This window comes from Cannabis sativa, chromosome 9 (genome assembly GCF_029168945.1).
Source record: "Cannabis sativa cultivar Pink pepper isolate KNU-18-1 chromosome 9, ASM2916894v1, whole genome shotgun sequence".
NCBI classification, from domain to species: domain Eukaryota; kingdom Viridiplantae; phylum Streptophyta; class Magnoliopsida; order Rosales; family Cannabaceae; genus Cannabis; species Cannabis sativa.
This window is the reverse complement of record NC_083609.1, coordinates 42,794,298-42,807,032: the sequence shown is the minus strand read 5'-3', so window position 1 is coordinate 42,807,032 and position 12,735 is coordinate 42,794,298.

The window sequence follows — 12,735 nt, the reverse complement described above, 5'->3', positions numbered from 1 at the left end:
CCGATGTATACTCCATACATCCGATACTGGTAAACTTTGCCAATGTCCTGGAAAGGACATAACACTTTTCCAAGGTGTAAGAATACCTATCGCTGATTATACCATGTCAGTCTAAATCCAGTGTTCTTACAAATCAGGGAATAAACTTTTGAACATATAATTAAGATTATATTCCACTGTGCTGACAACACTATAATCTTTAACAAATTCATATGTTTTAGACTTAAAAAGAATTCATACATTATATACATATAATGAGGAAATAAATCATGTGAACCATGCAACATAAAATGTTATTTATGATCTTTATTAATAAGTAAATCTGATTATATTGAAATGAGTTTTATTTAGGGCACAAAACCCAACAGTAATGCCCCACTTTAAGCCTCTATTGGGCCTTGATCCCCAATAGATTTATGGCTCTTATACACGGGGTACGTTACTTTGGCTGTTTCCTGGAATGACGACTAGCCCTGTAAACCAATACAAGTATTTCTAGTGTGCTTTGTTCTCACTCGCACGCTTTTTGGGAACCAAGATTACTCCAAGTGAAGCACGCTTACTTTGAAGTTTTTAAGTGATGGACTATCAGAAAACAAGATGCACATTGTTGATGTAGGTAGTACCCATCAATCTATTTAAGTCCTCAACTGTGTAGTCCCATACCTACACATTCTTTTAGCAATTAAATTACTTGAAAGAAAAGCTCTCCCCTTCTCTCTCTCTCTCTCTCTCTCTCTCTCTCTCTCTCTCTCTCTCTCTCTCTCTCTCTCTCTCTCTCTCTCTCTCTCTCTCTCTCTCAAAAATAAAGGACTTTGTGGAAGACTTTATTTTATTTTGAATTGATTTCCGAGTTAAAGATCCAAGTTAATCACTTGTTGTTACTTTGCGACAACTGGGAGGCTAGAGTGATTGACGGAAAGAGTCATATACTTCGTTGTGCATTTGGTATAATTACTAATCTCTATTATTCATCTTCATTCTATAGAAAGATGTTTTATGATATTTTTCTATTTTATTTTTATGTGAAATAAAGAAAATATGTGAATTAATTGCGATCCTATATAAGTATTCACAACAAATAATATATATACAATCTCTTTGCTTTTAATTAGGTCTTTAATTATTCTTAAAGAAAAATAGGTCTTTAACTTTAAACTTTAGCACATTTCTTTTTCTCTATAAATAATATACATATTGTGCTTTGGAAATCAAAATTAATTTTGTGAGTGAATTATATTTATTGATTTATAAATCTAGACTAACACTTCTAAGCCACACCCGCTCGCTAAATTGGTAAGAATGAAATAGTTATTAAGTAATTATAAGAGAGACACTTTTTTGAGGGTCTCAGGATTATGGTTTTCTTCCCGAGTTTGCTTAAATCTTCATTATTTCTGATGACGGAAAAAATACCCAAAACACTTTTTCGAGAACTGGGTTGGTAACAACCTAGGTTAACAATATGTCAACTTGGGCTGGGTCCCCCTTTTGGCCCTTCAGAAGTTTCGTTAAGTCCCCAGAAATAGTTGAATCTTAATCTTTGCTAAAAATAGAGAATATGCTCGATAGAATTCTCAGAAAACATCATTGAAATCGGCCCAGGTTGACAAAATGTCAACCTGGGCGCTAGGCCTTGCTTCTGGTACCCAGGAAGTGTTGTTTCTTCCCTGAAAGTACCTATTATCCCGTTTTTGATGAAGACGGAGAAGATGTAAAAGTCAAATCATCGATTTCATACTTAAAAGACATCCAGATTGACAATTTGCCAACCTGTGCAATGGGTGCCTGGGCTCCAGGTGCTCTGGGTGCTCAAAAATGAACTTGCTTCGATTCTGATTCTGATGCCTCAAATATGTCCGTGGTGTGTCTAGTTGAGGTCTCAATGCAAAGTTTGACCCATTTTCACTAAGATGGTCCTAAAAAATGAAATCCAAGTTGGGAATGTCAACTTGAACGCTAGGTGAAACCCTAGGTGTCCAAGGTTTCTTTCGGTTCGCAGGTTCATGTAATTTTAGCTCACGGGGCTTGAATTTGATTGCTCCATGTCTCCATGGTACAAAATACTAAAAAAAAGGTGCGTTGGATTCAAGTTATTGAAGTCCGAACTTCCATCATGGAGCTCCTGAAGTCAACTTGGGCTCAGGGCTAGGGTCCCCTCCCAAGTTGACTGCTATGACTCGGGTCTACTCAACTCCGTGACGTCATCCTTCTTGCCATGTGTCAAACATTAATATCCATGTCACCAAGGAAAATTTTAAGGTTCATAATATTCTTCTTTAAAATAATAAAAGAAATTATCTATTTTTTTTTTGTTGAATTTAAAAAACAAAAATGCGAAGATGAATTATTTTAATTATTGTTATTTTTTTTTCTCAAACAGTTTAATTATTGTTGTTAGGTTGTTTTTAGTATTATTTTCAGGTTAGTGTTTAGTGTGTTTTGAATTTAGTTCTACTCTTGCTTGGAGCAATTCGGGAGGAAATAAATAGTAGAATACGAAGTACGAATTTCAGAGATCAACTGCAATACTAGAGGCATTCTTTGGAGGGTTTTCATCATTCTTTTCTTCTCTATTTTCTTCTTTTTTCTTAAGTTAATATGTGTGATTTTGCTTCCATAAACATGGGTAGCTAAACACTTAATTAGGGTTTAGATGGAGGTTATTTGACATTGTTTTATGGTTTTAATATGATTTATTTTCCCCCAATTTCTATGTATTCTATTTCATTCGTACTTAATTACTTTTAATTGCCTGGCCATCAATTAACTGTTTTATGATTTCGATGCGAGATCTGAGAAGTGAGTGTCGAATATGCTATAGTAAAATAGAACTGAATTTCAATATAGGACGAGAGTACCTATATGGTTTAGATATCTTATAGGATTTCTATGTTTAATGCCTATTGCATGTTTAATTTATCACAAGAGTAGAAAATTTGCATGCAATTGAGATTTATATATCTGAGAAGACTATGAATTACCTTAGTAAACCTGCTATTGCATAGAAATTGATAATAGAAAGATAATCATATCAGGTCATAATCAATAGAAACAATTAAAATCGAAGCCCTAGTTTTTATTAAGTGTTAATTTCCTTTATTTATTTATTTGATTCCTACTTCCACTAGTTTTCTTATTTTAATTTTCTTTCTTTTTATTCAACCAAATAGAAGTAAAAGTTTAATTTAAAGTACTTAACTACAATCTCTGTGGGATCGACCTCACTCTTTGTGAATTTACTACTTGTTACGACGCGTACACTTGCGTGTTGAAATTACCACAACTAGTTTTTGGCACCGCTGTTAGGGATTGTTAGTTAATATTATTAAAAATTAAATTTTATCCTAATTTGATTTTTCTTCTCAGTTTTAGTACTAATTTTGTTGTTTCAAATTCTTATTTTTTTTAGTACTAATTTAGTTTTATTTTTTTAATTTTACTAATATTTTACTGATAAGTTTGACCTACAAGGTAACTCCATATGATATGCCTTGAGGATTTTGTCCAACAACACAATGAGCCCTTCTATTCTGCTTGGAGGAGATTTAAAGAGCTTGGAGAGAGATTTTATCCCACTTTCTCAAGTGGGTATTTTACGTGGCTCTTTTATAACGGACTTAATGATAAAATAAGAAGCTGGGTTGATTATGGAGCAGAGGTAAATGGAGAGCCTCTATTAATGAGAGGCTATGATGTAATAAATCTGTTGAATAATATGGCAAATTTTGATTACAACTGGCATTGGGATCCATCACTTTAGGATTGGAGTCACCAATACCCACCTTATTGCCCAAAGTCACCCCAACCAACTGAAAAAGAGGAGAAACTACTATCACTTCTACAATCACTTCCAGGAGAGATTAATTGCTTAACTGACATGGTGAGGTGAGATCCTTATGTGATAGTTCAATGACTCATGATTCAGAATGTAATAACTCCAATGATGAAAGTTATGAGAGTTATTGGTACAATAAAGAAGGGTCATTAGTTGAATACAAGGAAGATAATGAGCCTACAATTGAAGATCAAGATCCTTTTGAAGTGGTATTAACTCAATATTTGGCTACATTAGATTCTTACTTGATAAATAATGAATGTCGTGTAGTGAATGAAATCATGGAAGAGAATGAATTCATCCATGATCAGGAAATCATTGAATATGAAATCACAAGTAGGGGTATGGATAGCCAAGTGGAGAGTGAGCAACAAGAAGAAGGGTTGTTAGATGAAAGTTTAGATACTATGACATTGGAGGATGAGAAAGCACATGACATCATTGATTCTCGACTTCATCAATGATATTGACTAATAAACTACCAATGGATCCATATATTTCATCAACACCATATTATATCCTCTACGAGCTACGAAAGGCTTCTCCCAAGCTCATCATCCAAAGTCTTATGTTGTTGGTGCTGACTTTAGTTCAAACTCATCGCTTGCCAAGCTTGAAGGCAAGTACAACAATAATTTTCAAGTTGTCTTGCATGACGCTTATTATGGGCGTCAACAGCTTGTTGATGAGGCGCTCAGGTAAGTTTCCTTTCCTTTTTCTTTAATGTCACATTGGGAACAATGTGTCACTTTAGTTTGGGGGAGTGACTTAAATTTTTATTTTTAGTTTTTGTTTTTAAGTTTTAAGTTTTTAATTTTTTAGTTTTTAGTTTTTATTGTGTTGAGTCAATTTGCTTAAGATGAGTCAATTTGAAAGTAGGTAGATAGTATGATTTGAAAAGTTCCTTTATTTTTCGAAAAATTCGTGTGCTTGGTGATGTTATATTCTTGACTCATTTCAATTTTGTGCTTTAAAAGAATATGAAATCATATTAAGTAATTTTTTAGTAATTGAATTAGTTTATGTATGCTAAATTTAACTTGTGGAAAGATGTTTAGAAAATTCTAGAACTTACTTGCTTGCTATTTGAGATGAATTAATAAATTATGCATGACTAGAAAAGTGATTTAGGTATTTTTTTGGATCGATTGTGTCTTTCAGGCCATCACTGTAATTTTATCCTAGTTACATTTTTGAGCCTTAACATATTGTTTGTTTCTACACATATTGAGCCTAAAAGAAAAGATAAACTCATGAATATTCAAAAATTTAACCCTAATTATACCATAAGTAGATCTTTAGTTTGGAGGAATTTGGATGGGAAGTTTGTTGTGTGTATGTGGAAAAAGTGTGAAAATTGAGAGAATATGAAAAAAAATTAGATTTATAGCAACCAGAAAAAAAAAAAGATAAATATAAAGTTGTTGTAATCTTGTTGAAAAAAAAATGGAAAAAAAAATCCTCTCATGTAATTAGAAAAAAAAAATGTTGGGATTGTGAGAAAAAAATTTCTTTTGGGTGATGATAGGAAAAGCTTATGGTATAGGCAAGCCTAAATGACTATTTCAACTACCCTTACCTAAGCCTAATAATACAAGCCTAGGAAGACCTTTTGATTCTTGGTTGTGCATTGGTTTATACTAGCGGAGAATAGTAAGTATTGCAATTATATAGAGTTTTGGGTTAGTGGACTGATGATTGTAATTGACATGCATAAAGTGGTCCAATTATTAGTTAATTGAATTCTATGGTTTCATTAGCTGAATGAAAATAAGTTGAAGTTTGTCAAGGGTGTAAGTGAACTGAAATTCTAGATTGTATGCATAAGTGAAAATTTTCATAATCATGTTCTTGAATCTACTTGAAAATTACTCATGTTTTGGAGATTGACTTGTTTAATATTTATTTATTGTTTTACTTGAGGACGAGTAAAAGTTTAGTTTGGTGGAATTTGTTAGGTTTTTTTTAGTATTATTTTTAGGTTAATTTTTAGTGTGTTTCTAATTTAGCTCTACTATTGCTTGGAGCAATTCGGGAGGAAATAAATAGCAGAATACAGAGTACGAATTTCAGAGATCAACTGCAATACTAGAGGCATTCTTCGCAGGGTTTTCAACATTATTTTCTTTTCTATTTTCTTCTCTTTTCTTAAGTTAATAGGTGTGATTTTGCTTCCATAAACATGGGTAGCTAACACACTTTATTAGGATTTAGATGGAGGTTGTTTGACATTGTTTTATGGTTTTAATATGATTTATTTTCCCCCAATTTCTATGTATTGTATTTCATTCGTACTTAATTATTTTTAATTGCTTGGCCATTAATTAATTGTTTTATGATTTTGATGCGAGATCTGAGAAGTGAGTGTCGATTATGTTATAGTAAAATAGAACTGAATTTTGATATAGGACGAGAGTACCTATATGGTTTAGATAGCTTATAGGGTTTCCGTGTTTAATGCCTGTTACATGTTTAATTTATCACGAGGGTAGAAAATTTGCATGTAATTGAGATTTATATATCTGAGAAGACTATAAATTACCTTAAAAAACCTGCTATTGCATAGAAATTGATAATAGCAAGATAATCATATTAGGGAATAATCAATAGAAACAATTGAAATTAAAGCCTTAGTTTTATTAACTGTTAATTTCTTTTATTTATTTATGAGATATTTGCGGCAAAATACCATATGTTTTCAGTTTCATACACTTAAATACTAGAGGTTCTATTTTGACGGATTAAATACTTTAAGTTACATCTGTGTTACTTCAGTCGCTACTATTCCGTAAGTGAAATACCACGTGTCAATATAGTATTGGTTCACATTTTTTTTTAAAAATCATTAAATGATTAATAAAAGAATAAAAATAAAAATCAATTATAACATTAATAAAAACAAAAAATCTACAAATTTGCTTTTCCTTTTCAAAAATATCAGATCATTTATTCAAAAAGGAAAAGTTAAAATCCTTTTATTATATGTTTTAGATCTCAATGGTTCTCAGACAAAAAAAAAAAAAAAGCAATGAACTGTGATTACTTCAATTGTCCCAAGAACAATTCTTCATTCATCATCATACCTACAATAGTTATCATCCATCATCAAAATTGAAACATCCAATCTAAAATTTGAAACTCACGATCTAAAATGAGTTAGAATAGGAAAAAAAATCTACTCATTTATGAACACAAAAAATCCCTAAACACATGAATACCACACAAAAATAATGAAATTGTCCCCAATCTTAAATCTGGAGTGTTATTTCAGTCAAAGTTGCATCTTAGTCTTAGAGTTTAAGGTGTAGTGTACACGTGTCATAGTTAGTTAAGGGGATGTTAATTTTGTTGGAGTTAGTTAGTTTGTCCTAACCTCCTAACCGATTGTACTCTGTTAGTTCCTTAACTTGAGTCTGTATATAAATGTCCATTCTGTTGTAATTCATTCATTGATTCAATACACAATTCCTTCTCTTGATCTTCTAATTGCTAAAATGGTATCAGAGCCACTCGATTGAGTGTGCTCTTCGTCTCTTCCGCTCGTTGTTCGATCTTCGATCATGGCCAGAGGAGGTGGAACTCAGACCTACAGTACCACCAACAATGGTGATTCAAATCGATTCTCTGTTCTTGATCAGAGTACTCGCAGCTCTACTGATGATCCTCGCAGCCCGTATTTCTTGAATCATGGTGACAATCCTTCTGTTAATCTTGTCCCTAAAGTTCTTACTGGAGCAGAAAATTACAGTTCCTGGCGTCGTTCGATGGTGGTGGATTTACTTGCCAGGAACAAGATGAAGTTTATCAATGGCAAACTTCATGCACCAGATGAAGAAGATGAAGATTATGAGGCCTGGACAAGATGTAATTGTTGGGTTTTATGCCCTAAATAAAACTCATTTCAATATAATCAGATTTACTTATTAATATAGATCATAAATAACATTTAATGTTGCATGGTTCACATGATTTATTTCATGATTATATGTACATAATGTATAGATTCATCTGAAACCCTTTTCACATACTTGATCCTGTTTATTGTGCTGTCAACACATTGGAAAGTAAACATGACTATGTGAATAAAGTTTCCTAGATTTATCAGACACAGGGTTTTACTGATATGATAATCTACAACAAGAGTTTGCTTGTATTTGGAGAAATACTATGTTCTTTCCAGAACATTGGTTAAAGTAAAGCTCAGGTTGGATGCATGGAGTATGCATCGGAAGGGACCGATATTGAACTTTGACTTAGATTTAATTAAACTTACCGTAAAATCTATTCAAGTCAATATCGCCTAGTTGATCCTAGATCAAATGATCTTAATCCTGTTATGATTAGGCTCAATCTTGAAAGGCTATTCGTGTTCCTTGAATTGTTAGTTAAGCCTACTTTTAGGTTAGGGTGATACGTACTTTTTGGGAACACGGTAGTGCAATTGAGTGGGAGCGCTAGCATAAACATGGAATCTATATCTTCTATCCGGCGAATAGTAAGCAAAGGATGATCACCTTCGAGCTTGACCAAACGAAAATAAATGGTGGAGATCTCATTTCACATAAGCTGAAATATCATTTATACGGGGTCAAGTTTTTTAAGGATAAAATACATAGTAGGGTGTTACGGTAATTTAATCCCTTTACTGTGTAGATCATTCATATAGAGGATAATTGATCAAATTAGGATTATAACAATGGATAACTAATGATGTGTCTATATGGTGGAACATATAGAGCATTCTATATACTGAGAGTGCAATTCTAAGTTCTATGCGTGAATTCAACGAAGAATTAATAAGTTAGTGAATTTTAGTGCTAAATTCTTGATCTACTTATTGGAAGCTCAGTTATATAGACCCATGGTCCCCCCACTAGTTGAGATAATATTGCTTGTAAGACTCATGTAATTGGTTTTGATTAATCAATTATAATTCACAAATTAGACTATGTCTATTTGTGAAATTTTCACTAAGTAAGGGCGAAATTGTAAAGAAAGAGTTTATAGGGGCATATTTGTTAATTATGATACTTTGTATGGTTCAATTAATAAATATGATAAATGACAATATTATTTAATAATTATTTATAGTTATTAAATAGTTAGAATTGGCATTTAAATGGTTGAATTAGGAAATTGGCATTTTTGAGAAAATCAGATACAAAAGGTGTTAAAATTGCAAAATTGCAAAAAGCAAGGCCCAATCCATTAAAGGTATGGTCGGCCACCTATTGTAGTATTTTAAGTTGATTTTTTCATTATTTTAATGCCATATAATTCAAATCTAACCCTAGTGGAATGCTATAAATAGATAGTGAAGGCTTCAGGAAAATTAGACTTTTCTTCAGACTTCTTCTGATTCAGAAAACCTGAGCTTTCTCTCTCCCTATCTTTAGCTGCCACTTCTTCTTTCTTCTTCCTTTGAATTTCGAAATCCTTAGTGTATGAGTAGTGCCCACACACATCAAGTGATACCTCACTACTACAAAATTGGGCTTTAGAGGCGGTTTTTAAGGGCTTTCAGCGTCGGTATTGGAAAAATTCGCTACCGACGCTGTTCCGGGTGACGCTAAAGGGTTAAAAACAACCGACGCCATAGGACCCCTATGGCGTCGGTTATTTAATAATAACCGACGCCATAGGGGTCCTATGGCGTCGGTTGTTTTATATAACCGATGCCATAGGACCCCTACGGCGTCGGTTATTATGAAATAACCGACGCCATAGGGTCTTCCTATGTTTTTTTTTCAGCTTCCAGTTTTGTATTTTAGCATAATTTATATATATTATTTTATTATTAATATAATTAAATTAATTATAAATTATATATTATAACCATAAATACAAATTAAATTTAAAAGTTGAATAAATACACATCTACATTACTCTAAGTGTTTGTATATTAGCTATTTTTTTATTAATATTTTATATTATGTGTTTGTATTTTTGTAGTATATTAGTATATTTTTATAATTTTTTTTAATATATTAGTATCATTTTTGTAGTGTATTGTATTTTTGTAAATAAAGGGTTAAACTTTGCATGAAATTTTTTGAAAACTTTAAACATTTATAATAACTTTTGTTCCGGTTGTCCGCTTGAGGCGATTTTTTTTTTTTGTTTTGAACTTGGGTATTTTTTTGTATTTTATTTTGCTATTCTACTTAACATAAACTAATAGAATTCTCATTTTAAGTATTAGAATCAATGTTTATAATGTATTTGTTAATTCTATTGTGTTTTGGTATATTGGTAAAAACTTATCAATCTATCCTTTTGGTCACAAGTTCAAATCCCAATATAGACCTTTTTTTGTATTTTTTTTATAGCTTACTATATCTATCCTTAGCACTCAACAATATATATCCTATGTATTACATCAATATTATTCTAAAATTACTCTAAGCATTTAAAGATTATCTAAATATATATGAAAAATATTCTTATAAAAGTAGGTTAAAGAAAGCATACCTTATACCAAAAATTATGTACTTGTCTTCCGATAAAGTCACTTCCGATAAAATCCTAACAACCAAGTTTAAGAGAAATTAAAATCAAATATTATCCTAATTTTACTGAAATTTCGGCAGCATAACGACTATAATTAAACGTTTCCGAAAAATTCAAACCTATTATAATAACAACAAAACACAATTCAAAACAATATGAAATAATCACAACAACATTTAGCAATAAAAAAATTTACCACCCATTCGACTGCAGTACATGTATTCACAGAACCTACTTCACTAAGGATGAATATTGAAGATATTCAAACTCATCTAACATGCATATTATTTCACCCATCGATCCGGCGCATTACAATATATTATAGAACCTATTTCACTACGGATGAATATTTAAGATATTCAAACTCTACTAAGCATTCATAATTAATTTATAATAAAATTTAGTGAGTGTATACCTCGAGCTAACTAGAAACCGATCAATACCAAATAAGTCTGATCCTTGCAAATTGACCTCACAACCTACAACATAAAAAAATACTACAAAATTACAAATTTTTTTATTTAGCTACTTACTAGTTATATAATTTATGAGTAATTAGTTACTAACTAGGTAATGTATATCTAACTAGTTAAAAATACATGAATAGAATGAAAATTAGTAACTTGCTAAGTAGTTGTAATTAACTATCTACTAGCTACTAAAAAAAATAAAAACACATGAATAAAATTGAAAATAGAAAAAAATTGATACAAAATAGAGTTAATTTTTAAACTTTTGTTTCTAAACTAATTTTTTAGAAAATAATTTGTAAACTTTTATTTTAATACTCTCTTATCTCATTCTCATTCACAATATTTAACAAAACTATTAATTAGTTTAAAATACTCAATATATACATATACAATATATAAAATACTCTCCTATTTATCTCATTTCTCATTCACAATATATACACACACAATACATATTCAATACAACACAAAATACATACATATATACTCTCCTATATCACATTTTTCATTCACAATATATATACACACAATACATTTCTCATTCACAATATATACACACAATACATATTTAATAATATAGAAAAACCCTAAAAAAATTTATAAAATAAAAAATAAAGCAATGTACATTATTAAAATTAGTAGAAATTAGATTTATACCTTAATAGACGTTGAAAGATCATCAGCAAGATCGTGAGGAAGATTCAGCATCAAGGATTCAGAGAAAGAGATCCAGGTTCAGATATTGATAATGCTCTGCTACAGAAAGGAATCAAGGGCTAGATATCTGAACGGAAGGAGTCATATTATTCCACTGCACCCAATGTAAGGTTTCCTAAACTTTATATGTGTTTAATTTATCGTTTTAGAAAGTTCTTATTTAGGATGTTAATCAACATACTTGTGAGTAGATCTAAGATCCTGGTAAAATAATTTCCAACAGTAATAGCATGGTCATTTCGTGGATCTTACACTCGGTCTCCAACTCGATTGCAGAAAGCATAATGTACATGGATGATGCGTCTTGCATATGGTCTGAGCTACAGGAAAGATTTCAACAAAGAAATGCCCCAAGAATCTATGAGGTGAAAAGATTATTGCAGCTGTTAGCTCAAGGTTCCAATGATGTTACCTCCTACTACACTCGTCTCAAGAGTCTCTGGGATCTTTTGCAAGAATACAGACCACAACCGTTGTGTTCCTGTGGTGCTATGAAGACTATCCAGGCTTACCAAGATGAAGACAAGGTTCTTGAGTTCCTAATTGGTCTAAATGAGTCTTACTCCAGTACCAGATCTCAAATCCTTCTCCAAGATCCTCTTCCCAATGTTAACAAGGCTTTTGCCTCTGTCATCCAAGAAGAAAGGCAAAGAGGTATCACTAATCATCAACCTGAAATTCCTAAATCTAATGAAAGTGCTGGACAGTGTGTAGGAAATATGCAGGGAAACCGAGGTGGAAATAACCAGACAAATGGGAAACCTACTTGTTCTCACTGCAGTATTGTTGGGCATACTACTGCAAAATGCTATAGATTGCATGGATATCCCCCATGGCATCGTTTACATGGTAAAGTGCCTAAAGACCTTCCTAATAAGCCAAGCAATCAACAAAACCAGCAGCGTGATCGATCTTCTCAGCAACATGATCGATCCACTGCCAGTTTTTCTGGGCATATTAACAGTCAAGAAGGGGCCACTGGTGAACACGATTTCTCTTCTCAATGCCAAAAGCTCATTGCCATGTTGACACAGAAAGTGCAAGAGAATAGCACACTAAACCAGTCCACAGATCAGCCCATTGTTTCCAATGTTTCTGGTAATGATTTTTGTGTCCCTAAATCTACTTGGATAATAGATACAGGGGCCACTCATCATGTATGCTGTGATCCTAACTTGTTTCATAGTGTGAAAAACA